The 15,913-nt window shown below is 34.8% G+C and overlaps 1 long non-coding RNA gene across 1 annotated transcript; it reads left to right on the top strand.

The window, feature by feature from the left end:
* Nucleotides 1-8,973: 8,973 nt before the first annotated feature.
* On the top strand, nt 8,974-14,195 carry LOC18444614 (uncharacterized). The gene is made up of 2 exons (XR_016051463.1): nt 8,974-9,249; nt 13,487-14,195. It is a non-coding gene; the product is annotated as an uncharacterized LOC18444614 (long non-coding RNA).
* The last annotated feature ends 1,718 nt before the right edge of the window (nt 14,196-15,913 follow it).

Here is a 15,913-nt window from a genome sequence, read left to right as displayed (position 1 = left end):
ACTGTTAATTTTCGCCTATATGCGTTTTGTAATATCTTATATATATATATATATATAAGGAAAAGTTTATATAAGGTTGCAACTTTAAAATGTAGAATTACAAATGCATCTCAAAAATCCATTGGAGAATATTGTTTCAATGTTGAAAAACCGTCTAATTGATCATCTCGACATTGAGATGTATGAATATAAAAAAAAGAAAAAAAGATTCTCAGTCCCATAAATAGGGCATCTTGCAGCACATTATCTAGACCATCCATTTTCAAGATTTTCATATATTTATGGATCTACTTGATTTTAACCATTTTTAATTTTTTAAATTTTATAATTAGATATGAAAATAGATTTTCAGATAATCCTAGTAATTTTTTACACCATGTTATAGTAATTTTTGGAGGTGTGTTTTAATTGGATTGTTTAAGGTTACAACGTTATAGAAACCACACCTATATATATATATATATATATATATATATATATATATATATATATATATATATATATATATATATATATATATAATAATAATAAAGGAATGATTTTATCCAACGGTTATATAAAAGTATAATGCAACCATCTTCAAAAACTATGTTAGAGACATTTGTTTGATACATGTTTTTAAATGTATATTCTTTTAACTCTAAAGAACAATCAGAAAAAATAAAATTTTTAAAAAATCGTGTATAAAGTGTTTTCTAGCCCAATTAATATAAGCAGTCAATTTTAGTGAAATGGTTAGATATAGGCTTCATAAGGAATTTTTTATTCACAAAATTTTTATATAGAATTATCATCATTAGATTAACAATGCCAAAAAAGAAAAAAGTAATTTTGAATTTATCAAGGTCTAGATCTTGAAATTCACCAAATGGACGGTTGAGATTCATTGTTGGAGGGTACTAATTTTGACCATATCTAGGGTGCAAATAGATTTTTTGTTTTTGGTAAGATCGATTATGAGGATGAAAGGAATGAGTGAGCAAAATTTGGGGTCATACAAATGCCAAAAACATGATTTTCTAGAGGTATAGTTGCATTACACTAGTATACAACCTTTGCATGAAATACCGGTTCTATTAAAAAGTAGACTAAAATTATTATGGTTCCCAATATTTTATGGGAACCAGTTCATCCCAGATAATTCCTCATCTGGATCTGCCCGTTCGGATTCGAGATTGGTTTTTTTTTAATATTGGGTATGCACTTATTGTGTTGAGATCAATGGTGAAAATACAGCAAGGGATATTTTATTAACAAGTATCGTGCAGCAAATATAGAATCTAAGCAACACCACAAATAAAAATAAAAAATTCTAAAAAGATTTAATGTGATTTAATAATAAATGGTGACCTTCTATCAATGTTGCGAGGCTTTACTTACTAATACAATGAAGATTGGAACAGTAATGAGACCCAAAATGACAAATTACAACTTTGTCTGTGTCTGAAATAAGACAAACCACCGCTTCTCGAAACACTGAGAAAACCTATGCGCAACCCCTATTTATAGCCGTGTGCATCCGCCATGCACCCCCTTGGCTTACCTACTTTCGTACCTGTTTTCAACAATTTTCTCCAGCCAAAGAAGCATCTTTAATTTTAGGTTATATAGAACCGAGGCTTTAAACAATCAAATTAAAGAATATTTAAAATATTTTATTAAAAGAAGTTGTTTTGATACTCAAATTGATCATCTTGACATCAAGATGCATGGACACGAGAAATAAATAGATTTCAAAATTTTGAAAATAATGTATCTCGTAATACGACCATCAATTTTCAAAAGTTTCAAGTTTTCATAAATCTAGTCGATCTACACTAATTTTTAAGCTTTAAATTTTATAATTAAAAATAAAAATATATTTTAAGGTTAAGATAGAGATTTTCAGCATTAAAACCATATTTATCTATACTATTTGAAAGATGCGTTCTACTTTGTTTATAGCCTCAGCACTATAGAAACCGCACCTTTAATTTTATAATAAGCTAAAATTGAGATAATGGCAGAGCGTAGGTGAAACCGCACCTTTAATTTTATAATAAGCTAAATTTGAGATAATGGCAGATGGTGGATGAGGTGTGTACTTCACATAAAAACAGTGTTTAAAAAAATACCGAGTCACCCGGTTCGACTCGGGAATCAACCATAGACGGCTCAAATAGCTAAAAAAATCGGGAATCGTCCGGTTCTAGAGAAAACCGGACAATTCTGCACAGTGACTCGCTGATTCACTGTACGGAATCGGCGAGTCCCGTGAAGAACACGGGCTGCACAGTGTTCTTCACGGGATTCTTCGAAATCTGTCATTTATTGATTATTTTTCTTGTTTTTTTTGGCATGTAATCTAATTTGCAGGCTTTAAACAGCTTTATTCAGCTTCTACACGGATTAAATGGCTGAGAAGTTTTGTGTTTTTGGATCACGAAACTTGCATTATTAGGGTTTCCGCCTATCCTTGTGTTTCATGCCAAATAGGGCATGAATCTTTCAAAATTTGTAGGTATTTTGATTGTAAAGATGTTCATCAAAACCTTCTGTTACTAATTTGTGATAATCGTTGAGAAAAACAGAATTATTTGGAGAACGAAGGCTCCGGTTCACAAAACCAGGTAAGAAGTTTGGGTTTTTTTTTTTTCCGCCATATGATTAATTTCACTGCATATTTTGAAGATAATGAGTTCAATTTGTAGGGTTTTTAATCTTTATTGTGTCAATCATGATTTGACATATTCAATTTTATGTAATTTGGTCAATTACAGCATGAATTTTTAGATGAACACAGAGATGTCTGCGGAACCAAATTTCTGCTGTTTTTTTTTTTTTTTTTTCCGCCTTTTGATTTTTTATTCATGATATATTAGAAATAATGTGTTAGATTTCTAGCGTTTTTAATCGTTATAGAGTTGTTTATAATTAGATGCATTCAATTTGATTTGATTTATTCAATTTGAGCTTCATTTTTTAGATTCAATGACCGTTTGTGAAGAAAAGAACTGCGTTTTTTTTTTTTACGCAATTTAATCGATTTGATTTGATTTATTGATGATAATGTGTTCAAAATTTAGGGTTTTGATTCCTTAAATTATTGTTTATCAGAAAAATGTACTCAATTGGATGTAATTTATTCGCTTAGAAGTGGATTTTTGAGTTAAAATGGCTTATGTAAGATGGCTTTGTGAAGAACAATTTTTTTTTTTTTTTGCTCAATTTAATCGATTTGATTTGGTTTATTAATGATAATGTGTTCAAAATTTAGGGTTTTGATTCCTTATATTGTTGTTTATCAGAAAAATGTACTCAATTGGATGTAATTTATTCGCTTAGAGGTGGATTTTTGAGTTAAAATGGCTTATGTAAGATGGCTCTGTGAAGAACAATTTTTTTTTTTGTAATCCATGATCGAATTTTTTGTAATACTTGATCGATTTTTTTGTAATCCATGATCGAATTGTTTTGTTTTTTTTTTGTAATCCATGATTGAATTTTTTTGTTTTTGTTTTTTTTTTTTGTAACCCATGATAGAATTTTTTGTAATCCATGATCGAATTTTTTGTAATCCATGATTGAAATGTTTGTTTTTTTTTCTTGTAATCCATGATCGAATTTTTTTTTTTTTTTTTGTAACCCATGATAGAATTTTTTGTAATCCATGATCGAATGTTTTGTAATCCATGATCAAAACGTTTATTTTTTTTTTTGTAATCCATGATCGAAATGTTTGTTTTTTTTTTTTGTAATCCATGATCGAATTTTTTGTTTTTTTTTTTTTGTAACCCATGATAGAGTTTTTTGTAATCCATGATTGAATTTTTTGTAATCCATGATCGAATTGTTTTTTTCTTTTTTTGTAATCCACGATCGAATTTTTTGTTTTTTTTGTAATCCATGATCGAATTTTATGTAATCCATGATCGAATTTTTTGTATTCCATGATCGAATTTTTTGTAATCCATGATCAAATTTTTTGTAAACCATAATTGAATTTTTTGAAAATTTGTGATTTTTTTTTTTTAATCCATGATCTAATCTTTTGAAAATTTGTGATTTTTTTTTTTTAATCCATGATTGAATTTTATGAAATTTTGTTAATTTTTTTTTTTAATCCATGATCGAATTTTTTTTTGTAATCCATGATCGAATTTTTTGAAAATTTGCTGTCCTTTTTTTTTTAAATTTCTTTTTATCCATTATCAAATTTTTTGAAAAATGATGATTTTCCGAAAAGATGTGAAAATCATGATAAGGTTTTGATTATCATGATGTATTAAACCCAATGTTTAATTTTTATTGTTTGGGTTTGTTGTACTTTTTTTTTTTTTTCATGATTGAATTTTTTGAAAAATGATGATTTTCCAAAAAGATGTGAAAATTGTGACAAGGTTTTAATTATCATGAGGTATTAAACCATATTTTAAATTTTTATTGTTAAAGTTTTTGTTGAAAAAATTGTGTGTTGATAGATTATTTATGCAAAAAAATGCATGTTATTATATTTTTAATGCAAAACTATATTTTTTTTATCTGTTGTTAATGCATTTTTTAGTTGGAATGACTGATGTTAGCTGGCTCTGTGAAGAATTGTTTTTATTATTAATTTTTTAATGCAAAAAACGTATGTTCTTGATAATTGAGTTGTAGCCATGTTTGGAGCTTGCATTTTGTATTATATTATTCTGAATGTTTGTAATTGATATGTACGAAAATGTTATTGTCAATAGAGGTATTTTGCAATAACAAATAACAACAAATATGACTACATAAACTACCCCAACATATTATCACTACATATGGTGATTATTTTTTTTGTTGAACTGTCAAGTTAATTTTATACTTTTTACATCTTAAAACCGTTGAATCATGTTAAGATCTGCAGAAGACCCTGTATGGCAATATGGGGTTAGACTTGATCCCAACAAAAAAGACAAATTTATTTGTAATTACTGTCAACGAGTGATAAGTAGTGGGGTACATAGGTTCAAGCAACACTTGGCAGGGGTTAAGGGAGAAGTTTCTGCATGCACTAGTGTCCCTAGTAACGTAAAATAACAGATGGCGGCAATTCTTAATGCTAACAAAGGTAAAAAAATTGCCAAACATAGGATGAATGAGGAGATAGCTAGTTTATATACGCCATCAAGTAGGAATGATATATAAGAGCAATGTAATAATGACCTAGAAGAGCAATATAATAATAAGCTGGACATGGCTACAAGATTGAGTTTACATGAACAATATCAGAGGGAACATGGGTTTAGAATGCCCGGTGGGTCTAGCTCAAACATGCATGGTGGGCCTAGCTCAGACATGTATGGCGGGCCCAGCTTGAGCATGTATGGCAGGCCCAGCTCAAATATGTATGGAGGGGTTGGTGGCAATATGTATCAAAGAGAATCAGATGTTGAAAAAATTGTTTCTAGGTTACCTAGGAGTGCCAGTATTGCTGGTCATGGTCGTAAAGACCCATTTCTCCAAAGCCTAAGTCGCAACAGATGACCCTAAAAGGCATGGTTAACGGTACAAGAAACATGTTGGGGAGATATGTTGGTAAATGGTTCTACGATAAAGGGATTCCCTTTGATGCAGCTAATAGCCCATATTTTCCACCTATGGTTAGTGCAATCTAGAGAATCGGGCCCGAGGTAAGACCCCCGACGGCATATGAGCTCAGTGGACCAATATTAGATGAAGAGGTGGAGGAAGTTAAAAAGTGGATTGAAGAATATAAACAGAGTTGGCCAAGGACAAGCATTACTCTCATGAGTGATGGTTGGTTGAATAAAGTTAGCAAAAAGGAGTTTTTAAAGTTCTTAGCCTATTCCCCAAAAGGTACAGCTTTTTTGTCGAGCAAAGACGTATCAGGGACGAAAAAGGATGCAAACTTCTACGTACGACTATATGATCAGATAGTGGATGAGGTGGGAGATAAGCATGTAGTCCAGTTTATTACGGACAATGCTCGTGCATGTGTTTCTGCGGGCAGCAAGTTGATAGATAAGAAGAAGCATCTAGTATGGACCCCGTGTGCTGCACACAGCATCGATCTTATGTTAGAGGAGATCAGTGAGATCAAAATTGTGAAGTAGACTTTAGAGGAAGCAAGGTTGTGTCGAGATTTATATACAACCACTCTAAAATTTTATTTCTATGTAGATAACACTCTAAGAAAAAAGAGATAATCAGGCCTGCCATAACTTGCTTTGCGACCGATTACTTAGTTGTGGACTCCATTCGAAAATCTGAAGGTGCATTAAAGAGATTGTTTATCTGTGAATAGTGGTTAAATGACCGCATCTCGAAGTCTAGTACCGGTATAAAAGTGAACAACATAGTTTCAAATAGGCGGTTTTGGTCTCGATGTTCCAGTGTTGTAGAGGCCACTACCCCTTTCGTCACGGCGTTAAGAATGATGGATGCTGACAAGAAAGCTACCATGGGTATCTTTTATGAAGGTATTGAGAGGGCGAAATCACCTATTCGGGAGAAGTGTAATTTTGCTAGCAAAGTGATTGAGATTATAGAAAGGAGGTGCAACACCAAATTTGGACGTCCAATCATTATGCTGGTAAATATATATTTATATCATTACAATGTTTCATTTTAAATAATTTTTTTATGAAATTGTAAATGAAAATTTTCTACCTATATATTTTGTAGGTTACTACTTCAACCCAAAATTTTTCTATTTGACACCTGAACATCCCACAAGATTATGGAAGGAGTCAGATACATTATTGCAAGGTTGAAGAGAAGCCATCGAAACCAAGTAGCAGCAATACAAGAGGTATTATTTAATGTTTAGGTAAGAACTTCATTGAGTTATTATATTTGTGAGGAATAATGCACTAAAACGTAATATATTTGTTTTAACTTGCTATGTATAGGGATGCTATAGGATACTTCGGAACTAGACTTGCCAGGAATTCTTGAACTATGATGGATCCAGGTTATCCTTTCGCTAATATTTTGTTCATTCATATATTTAATCTTATGAATTGTTCTTGCCCTTACAATGCTTTTTGCATTTTAATCCAGCTGAATGGTGGGAGATATATGGTACTGATGCACTTCACCTAAAGAGGATAGCAATCAAGGTGTTCTCCCAAACATGTTCTGCTACTGGCTATGAGCGCAACTGGAGTACGTTCCAATGGTTGCACACTATTAGGAGGAATCGACTCGCTTCTGAGAAGCTTCATAAACTAGTCTACGTTCATTATAATTTAAACCTCTGAGAGCGACAAATAAGAAGAAAGCTTAAAGACTATGGGCCGATAGACTTAAACACAATATTTGTCACAGACACAGCAGACCAATGGGTAGTAGAAGAGAAGGAGCCAGTGTTGCACAAGAGAGCATTCATTGAGGCTATCGGTGATGAAGATCTTGAAGAAAGTGATAAGCAGCATGAAAGAGGAAGCAGCCAGCCAACGTATCCACAATTCGTCGGAGATGTCGGTGATATTGCACCTAATGAGGGAGAGTGGGAAGGGGGTCTAAGAGAAAATGAGAGAGATGATGATTCTGAGGCCACCCTATCCCAGCCATATTATTTACATATCTAGTCCCAACAGCAACAGTGTAGGGATGAGCACGACAGTGCAGGTGAGCATGAAGGATGGACAAGCTTTGGGGATTTTGGATTGAGAACACAACAAAACACTAACACTCAGGGATTTGGAAATAGTCAGACGCCTGCTAATATCGATGATTCGTTTTTAGGTCGAATCAATGAATTGTCAAACGAATTCAATCAATGATACCAGCGTGACTAAGAAGAACAACAACGTCGTCTATCATTTTATTTTTAGATTGTATGTTACTAATTTTATGCTTTATTATAGTCCATGTATGTTGATATACTTATTTCATGATAATTTTATGTTTATCCTTTTGTGTGATGTAAATTAAATGCTGAATAGTAGTTCATGCAGGGAAAGAACATATCAATATTCGCATATTCATGCAAAAACATGAAAATTCTTAATGGAGTGCCCTCATTTCTTATTGAATTCCTAAAAAACAATATTTATAATGAATTTTAATATTTTTTTCGGATTTTTTTGAAGCTTTATTCTGACCGATTCACCTGATTCTGGATCCGGATCGTCGATTCATCGATCCAGATCGGTTTTTTGGGTGCCCGATCCGGGTCACCGATCCGCCTTTTAAACTATTGCATAAAAGTAAAGGAAAATGGCATAAAACCGTTCAAATTAGACTTTCTAATCAATTTACCGCGACTTCACTTTTTCTAGTAACTTTCCCTTAAAAACTATCTTTCTTACCAAATACAGAAAAAATTATCTTTCCGAACAAGTACCCCAATACAAAAAGTTCTTTTTTTTTTGTGGAAAATACCTTTTTTTTACATAATAAATTATTTTCACTGGATAGGGCAGTCTGGCGTTTGGAAGAGGCGATCCGATGATTATTTTGTTGGAATGGAAGGTAAAGTTCATTTTTTTTGACGAAATTACCTTCTTCTTACATAACAAATTATTTTTACCAGAGAGGGCAGTCTGGCGTTTGGAAGAGGCTGTCTGATGATTATTTGGTTGGAATAGGCGGTCCGGCATTTCATGACTATTTGGTTGGAATGGGCAGTCCGGCGTTTCATGACAATCTGGGGATTATGCTATTGGAGAAATGGGCAGTCCGATGTTTTGAAAAAGCAGTCTGACATTTTGAAGGGTAGTCCGGCGTTTTGAAGTGGCCGTGCATAATTTTAAAATGGCAGGTCGGCTTTTTTTTGCTAAGAATATTAGGTGGGGTAAATTGATTAGAAAATCCGTTTTCATGCAATTTTCCCTAAAGGTAAAGTAGAAAGAGGATATCAAGATAGGGTGTCTTCTCTCTGTGTAAGAGGAAAACTAGAAGAGAAGGTTGAAGAAAAGGTCACAATGTCGAAGGAAATTGGTGATTTTTTGGGTGGTGGAGTGAGGGAAGGCATTACCAAAGCTGAAGATTTAGTGAGAGAAGGGAAGGAAAGAGCGAATTTAGTGTCCTATGCAATGAGAGAAAGCATGCCGAAAACTGAAGATTTAGTGAAAGAAGGGCTGGCAAGGGGGAATTTAGTGGCCTCTACAGTGAGAGAAAGCATGCCCAAAGCTGAAGATTTAGTGAAAGAAGGGATGGCAAGGGCGAATTTAGTGGCCTCTGCAGTGAGAGAACGCATGGCTATTGCTGAGGAGAAAGTAGCAGATTTAGTGAGAAAAGGCAAGGTTAAGAGCCAATTGCTGGCTGATCAAGGTGAAAAATGAAATTTTTTTATTTAATTTGAATGGGTTCATCAGTTAATTCTTCTGTCTTTTTTAGAGGGGTAGAAATATACTTAACACTGCATAGTTTATGGATTGATACTTTCAAAAAAAATAAAAATATAGTTACCCATTTGCATACAGATAAATTTTGAAAAAGATCGGCAAAAATTCATCAGAGAAGGTTGTCAAAAGAATCAAGATACTAAACACTAAGGCAAGTTAAATGATCTAAACGAAAAGAAAAAGTTCATTGCAGATGAAATTTGTAATTTGTTTTACATTTTTAAATAGATTGATTGAAATATCGTTAAAATAATGTATTGTTAGAGGATATTTAAATTTTATTTTGTTTAACTTCTGACATAGAATTTCCCGTGGATCTCTCTTCTTCTTTTCGGGACTTCGGGCTTTGCCAGGAGCTTTCCGGGGTTGGGTGTCCAACATGGGGATATTAAAAAAATTCAAAAAAAATTAAAAAAATATTAAAAAGTAAGAAATTTATTTAGGATAAATTTTTTATATGTATTTTCTATCATTTTGACAAAGATTGAAATGTGTTTTGGATATAAATACTTATTTTTATATTTTCTATTTTTTTTGAATTAGTTCTAAAATACCCCCAGTCACAAGATTTCTAAAAGCTATATTTTTATTACTTTACTTTTTTTTAACATCATGTTGAAGTGTCTTGCTTAATCCTACTTTAAAAATACATTTCTATTTTTTGGAATTTTTATATTTTTATAATGTTGACCTTTTGTTTTGCTGGTATAGTACTCAACACTAATTAGGTCATGTCACTTTGACTCGGCCAGAGTAATTGGCTTGGCCAAGACTGATTACACAATTCAAGTCGCACTTTCTATCTCTGATCCAACCCAAAGAAAAGTGATTTTTTTTCTTCTTCTGTTTTTTTTGGCTAAATGGTTTGAAGCCAATTTTTGCCTTAAAAATATTTCTTGCCTTGTTAAAAAAAAAATTTATTACAAAATAAGGGGTAGTGAGTATAAAAAATGTTGAGTATAATAATGGAATACCCATATGTATTGATACCCTACCATAACCCTTTTTTAAAATTATATATTTTCATCTTTTCTATTTCGGAGTTTTCATCATATTCTAATATAAAGGAACAAACCTATATAAAACCTTACATGTCGAACTAAAGGTGGACCAACCTCGACAATTCATTTCATTGAAGGTTGTTCTACAAGGCTGCCATCTTATGAAAATCGCACCCTACGAAAACTGGTTAATCATAATTTGTTATTCTATAATTTGTTTCATGAGAGTAGTTCTACTTCTTTGAGTATGATTCAGGAGAGTAGTTTTAGTTATTTTAATATTCACCAAACAGGTTTTCCACCTTCCATTTTCGGTATAAAAGGTGGAGATCAATTGTTCCTCTATTTGAGTAAGCGACACTAATGAATAGTTCATCTCCACCATCTAATACTGAGATTGATGGTTCGATGATACATATCAACAAATCCCATTATGAATGGAGATGTTGGAAATGAATTGTTCGTCTATTTGAGTAAGCAACACTAAGAAAAAGTCCATCACCATCAACTATTTTGATATGTGATAGCTGTCGAGCAACATCATTATTAGAAGGGTATGGTTTCTATAAGGTTGCATTTGTAATTCTACATTTTAAGGTTGCAACGTTATATAAACTTTTCTTTACTAAAACAAAAAAGTTTATATAGAGCTGAGGCCCTAAACAATCACATTCGAACGTACCTAAAAAATTTTACTAGACGAGATTGTTTTGATGCTAAAAAAACCTCAAATTCATCATCTCGACATCAAGATGCATAAATATGAGAAAAAAAATGATTTTAAGTTTTGGAAATAGTGTATTTTGTAATGCATTTTTTGACCGTCAATTTTCAAGATTTTCAAGATTTCATAGATCTGTCGATCTACACTGTTTTTAAAGCTCTAAACTTTATAAATAAAGATAAAACCATATTTTAAGGCTATCTCAAAAATTTTCAATGTTGAAACCACATTTCTCGACACTATCTAAAAATAGGCGCTAATTTGATTGTTTAGAACCCTGGCTCTATACAAACCGCACCCTTATTAGAATGGCCACTATATTATGCATAACTTTTTTCAAATAGGAAAAGTATACAATAAGACTATCTATTCTCTAAAAAGGTTACAATCACCACAAGCTAGAGGTGGGGTCGGGTTGGATTGGGCCGAGGTCCATGTCTCAGACCCAGACCAAAAAAAAAAATTATGGGATGCGAATCCAAACTTGAAGTTATCTGAATTAGATCGACCATACCCAGATTTGGCCGGACCCGATTGGACCCATAAAAAAAATATATGTAAATATATTTAAATACTTTGACTAAAATATATAGCTATATTTATTTATATATTATTATTTAAATATTATATATTAAATATTATTTAAATATGAACATTATTTGGGTCGGGTCTACACGGACCGGGACCCGGACAGGAATATTGTTTGGGTCCAATTTTGGACCCATACCGGACCCGGGTCAAGTTCAGTCGTCAAATCCTAAGTCGTGTGTGGGTTCGGGTTAATTGCCACCCCTACCACTAGGTATTAAATGAGAAGTAAGAGAGCCACCCCTCACTAACAAGAAGAGACTAAGCAGAAATGGGAGGTGTAATATTGGATGTACTAAAAAATCCAAACCAATGTTTCTCGACCAAACCGAGGAAACTCGGACTTGGCCGAGTTACACGATCTTGGCCTATGGGCAAGGTCAAGTACTATGTACCAATTCTTTATATATATTATGTATCCGATTCATTCAGTGCCTAATTGACTTGTTGGCTATTATGTATGCCAATCTTCATTTAATGTCTAAGTGACTTGTTGGCTATTATGTACACCAATCGTCCCAGATATGATCTCCTTTCTTATAAAAAAAAGTAGACCTTTTTTATTTTATTAAAAATAAAAAATAAACCCTATCGTATTTTATTAAAAAATGCATACTTTTTTTTAATTAAAAAACTATTTGATACCTCAACCCCGGGTTGAGGCCCTACTTGACTACTCATTACAAGTATAGGTATCTTAACATATATAAAACTTATTTACATTTGTTATTCCCCTTTTTTTTAACCATGAGATTAACTCCATCAAGTACTCGCCTCGGACAAGGTCCGAGTACTTTGGCCAAGTCGATTATCTGAACTCTTGTCCAAACCATAGTTATCGGTAGCTGGAGAGGGATTGGCTCCGGAGACGGGAACATGAACATCGGATTTTTAGCTTCCCAAAGCTCCAGCTCTAAGGAGTGAGTTTCAGTGAGGGTGAAAGTAGCGGAACGAGATCTCATATGAAGGTGGAGCACGTTCCCAACACAAAGGGATCTAGATCCTTACTTAATGTGGACACGATCCCTATAGAATGGGATCGTGTTCCCATATGCAATAGGATCACACTCCAATTCAGAATAGGAACGAGATCCCATTTGAAGTTGAATTGTGTTCCTATTTGAAAGGATCAAACTTCATTGAAGGGCAGATCGTGTTCTATGCATTATTGGTCTGTGCTCCCATTATTGAGCTCCACTTATATCAAGAACCCAACCCCATTACGCATAGATTCATGTTCCCACTAAGCACTGGAACCATTCCCACATAAACATGATCTCATTCTGGTTTATTCTAAAACTCATTGGTCACTGCTAGATAAGGATGAAGTTCCGTGTACACACATGATCACGATCCCAAATTTCGGAGTTCAAGGATGTCATTCAGGAATGAGATCTAAAATCTTTACAACGTGCACTGTGGTATGCGAGGGTCGAGATCCTTTTGTTCATCAGAATGAGATCGTGAAATAAAAAAATCATTTTTTGAGCAAGATCTCAGTTATGAAACACCGGTTCTGGTTCTAGAGCCGGAGTGCCACCCTGTTGGGGCACTCCAACTATGTTCCAAAAATCCCAGCATTTAATTCACATCAGATAGCTATTGGTGATTGTGATATTTTTTATATCAAACATGAACACTTCGTGATTTCTTTATCACCCATTGTTGGTCGATATTTACTACTACAAGCTATGACCCCCACTGCTGTAACTGATACTTCAATGGAATCTAAACCCTTGCTTTATGTGTATATTAATAGTATCGGAAACATGCATTATGGTATAAACGAATTGTATACTAGATTTCATGTTTCTTGATTTCATGACCAAGTTTTATTATCATTTTGTTAGGGCCTTGGCAGTGACATTGGGATTAGACAAAGTAGATAGAGACACAGTATCGAAGATAGCCGTTTGGCATTTGTTGTAGCCTGTTTGGCATTTGCTGTATATTTGGTGCCCCAGCTGATGATGAGAGCTTTGTCTGGTGCTGCATATTGTGTGCTCAAGTTTGCTGCATATTGTGTGCTCAAGTTGACGAAGATAGTTGTTTGTAGAGGCCGGGCTGCTGCATATTGTGTGCTCAAGGTGACGAAGATAGTTTTTTACGGAGGTTGGGTTGTTGCATATTGTGTGCTCAAGGTGACGAAGATAGTTTTTTGCGGAGGCCGGGCTGCTGTACGTGGGGTGCTCAAGGTGATGAAAGCTTTCTGTGGAGGCATGGGCAAGGGTAGTGGAAAGACTATGAAAGCTCCAGGGAGGCCTTATCGCATTCCTTGAAGCACATTTCAGAGTAATCCCAAAGGCTATTTTTACCAATTACGCAGTGATGGATTATGATATGAACTAGCAAATTCCAAGTGTGTGGTGAAATGTATCCCACAGTTTTGGGCTGCTGGTGGTCTTTCTTTGTGTCTGTTTTTCGTTTTGAGTGCTTTCACATAGAGTGTCTTTCTTTTATTGAACGGTGCACAAGTGTTGTTTTCTACAACAAAAATTATTTCCATGACTTGGAAGTCAAGAATTTATTTCTATTCTTAACATAATGTTTTATGGCTCACACTAAGTTTTTAGTCTTCCATTTTGAGTCTAGTTTCTAATGAAATTTATTTGAGAGAGAAATATCTATGGGAAGAGAAGAACAAAAATTTTGGTTTGAAGAGAGGTTGTCCTGAATTTTCTGCAATTATGGTATGCTCTTCATTGATTCTTAAATAGCTATAATTATCAAGCGTACCTAACAGAGTGATATGAGGCTTGTGAAAATATATGTGCTACCATTATGTGTCTACTTTAAAAAAAAAATTGTTTGAAATGAAAACTCTACAAGGGTAGAAAGAAAATACAATTTTACTAGATAGTGTTCATCCTAGAATTCTGCAGAAAGAGTTATTTTGTTATGTGTATGTCACCTTATTTATTTCTTTCAAGGAAATTATTATTTGGGACACACACAATGATGTTATGATTTGGTTTTGAGTCTAGTTTTCAACACAAGATATTTCAAGAAGAAATTCTTTGAGGTTTGAGAGAAACAATTTTTGACTCAATGGTGTGGACAAGTTCTAATAGTTCTGCAGCTAGAACCTCATCCAGGGCTTTTCTTTGTTTCATCTCCCTCTCGAGTTCGCCAAAGTCGCTCTTCAGTCTCCACATCTCGTCCTTTAAGACCTTTATCTTGTCAAAACGAGCCTTGGCTTCCTGCTTATGATCGGATTGCTGGGTGGCCACGACAACTTTTCTGTGTGCACAAGAGTCTACCTTCTCATGACGGCGTGCCAGTGACGCCTCTAAAGAAACCAGTTCATTTTCTTCTGCCTCCTGCTGCAATCCCCTTGTCATCCAGCCCTCTATTTCATTCATAAGGCGGTCGAAGTTGTCAAGGACTTCCAAATCGCTCTCAACAGTGCGCAATGCAAGGGCATACTTTCGGAGTTTGGCAATTGTTGGGCAAAGCTCCACGAGAGATCTCCCACTTAAACGATGGAGTCCCAAGCACAGCATATCCGCGGCCACGCTCGAATCTTCACTACTTCGAGCCACAATCAAGGATGAAACAAGAACCGATGCTACCTCAGCTGAGGGAGTTACCGTTGAAGCGGCCGTGACCAGATTCACTTCAGCATGAGGAGTCACGCCGGAGGGAATAATGGCCATGTCTATAGCCACCTCTAGAGGACCCGCACCACTAAAGTCTTCAGCAGTCTCCCCTCGAATAGTGTCTCGGCCCTCATTCCCTTCACCCTCAGTTATTTCTCTTAGGGCTGCTATGCCCGAATGCTCGCCAAGGTTGGCTTCTTATCTCCCTTTAGTGCTTAGGCCTTCGTTGCCTGTAACTTATGCGGCCTCAGGAGCAACCGCCTCATGTTGCTCCGGAATCTCGTCAGCATTAGGCCCTCCTCCCACAGAAGTACTCAGACCTGCATCGCCCTCACCCTCAACGATCCCTACATGCTGTTCACTGAGGATGAACTCTTTTCCCTCGACCACACTTGGGTCTTTGTCACCCACAATACCCGGGGCAGCTCCCTCATGTTGCTCGAGTCCTTTATCAGTTTCATGCATGTCTCTCTGACCTTGAAGGGGCATGGGTCCAAACTCCTTGAGGCATGGGTCCGAACTCATCCTGTTTTGAGAAGATGGAGCCAGAGTTGACTCATGCATAGGATCGTTATCGCAGGGCCCACCTCTTGAACTCGTGACACCATCTTGGGGTCGGAGGTTGTCTCCTGATCCGAAGAAATCTTGATAGTGTCAGTGGTGCTGACACGATCTTGA

This window comes from Amborella trichopoda, chromosome 1, assembly GCF_054954075.1.
Source record: "Amborella trichopoda isolate Santa Cruz 75 chromosome 1, AtrichopodaSantaCruz75HAP2 v2.0, whole genome shotgun sequence".
Classification (NCBI taxonomy): domain Eukaryota; kingdom Viridiplantae; phylum Streptophyta; class Magnoliopsida; order Amborellales; family Amborellaceae; genus Amborella; species Amborella trichopoda.
This window is presented reverse-complemented; position numbering and strand designations above follow the sequence as displayed.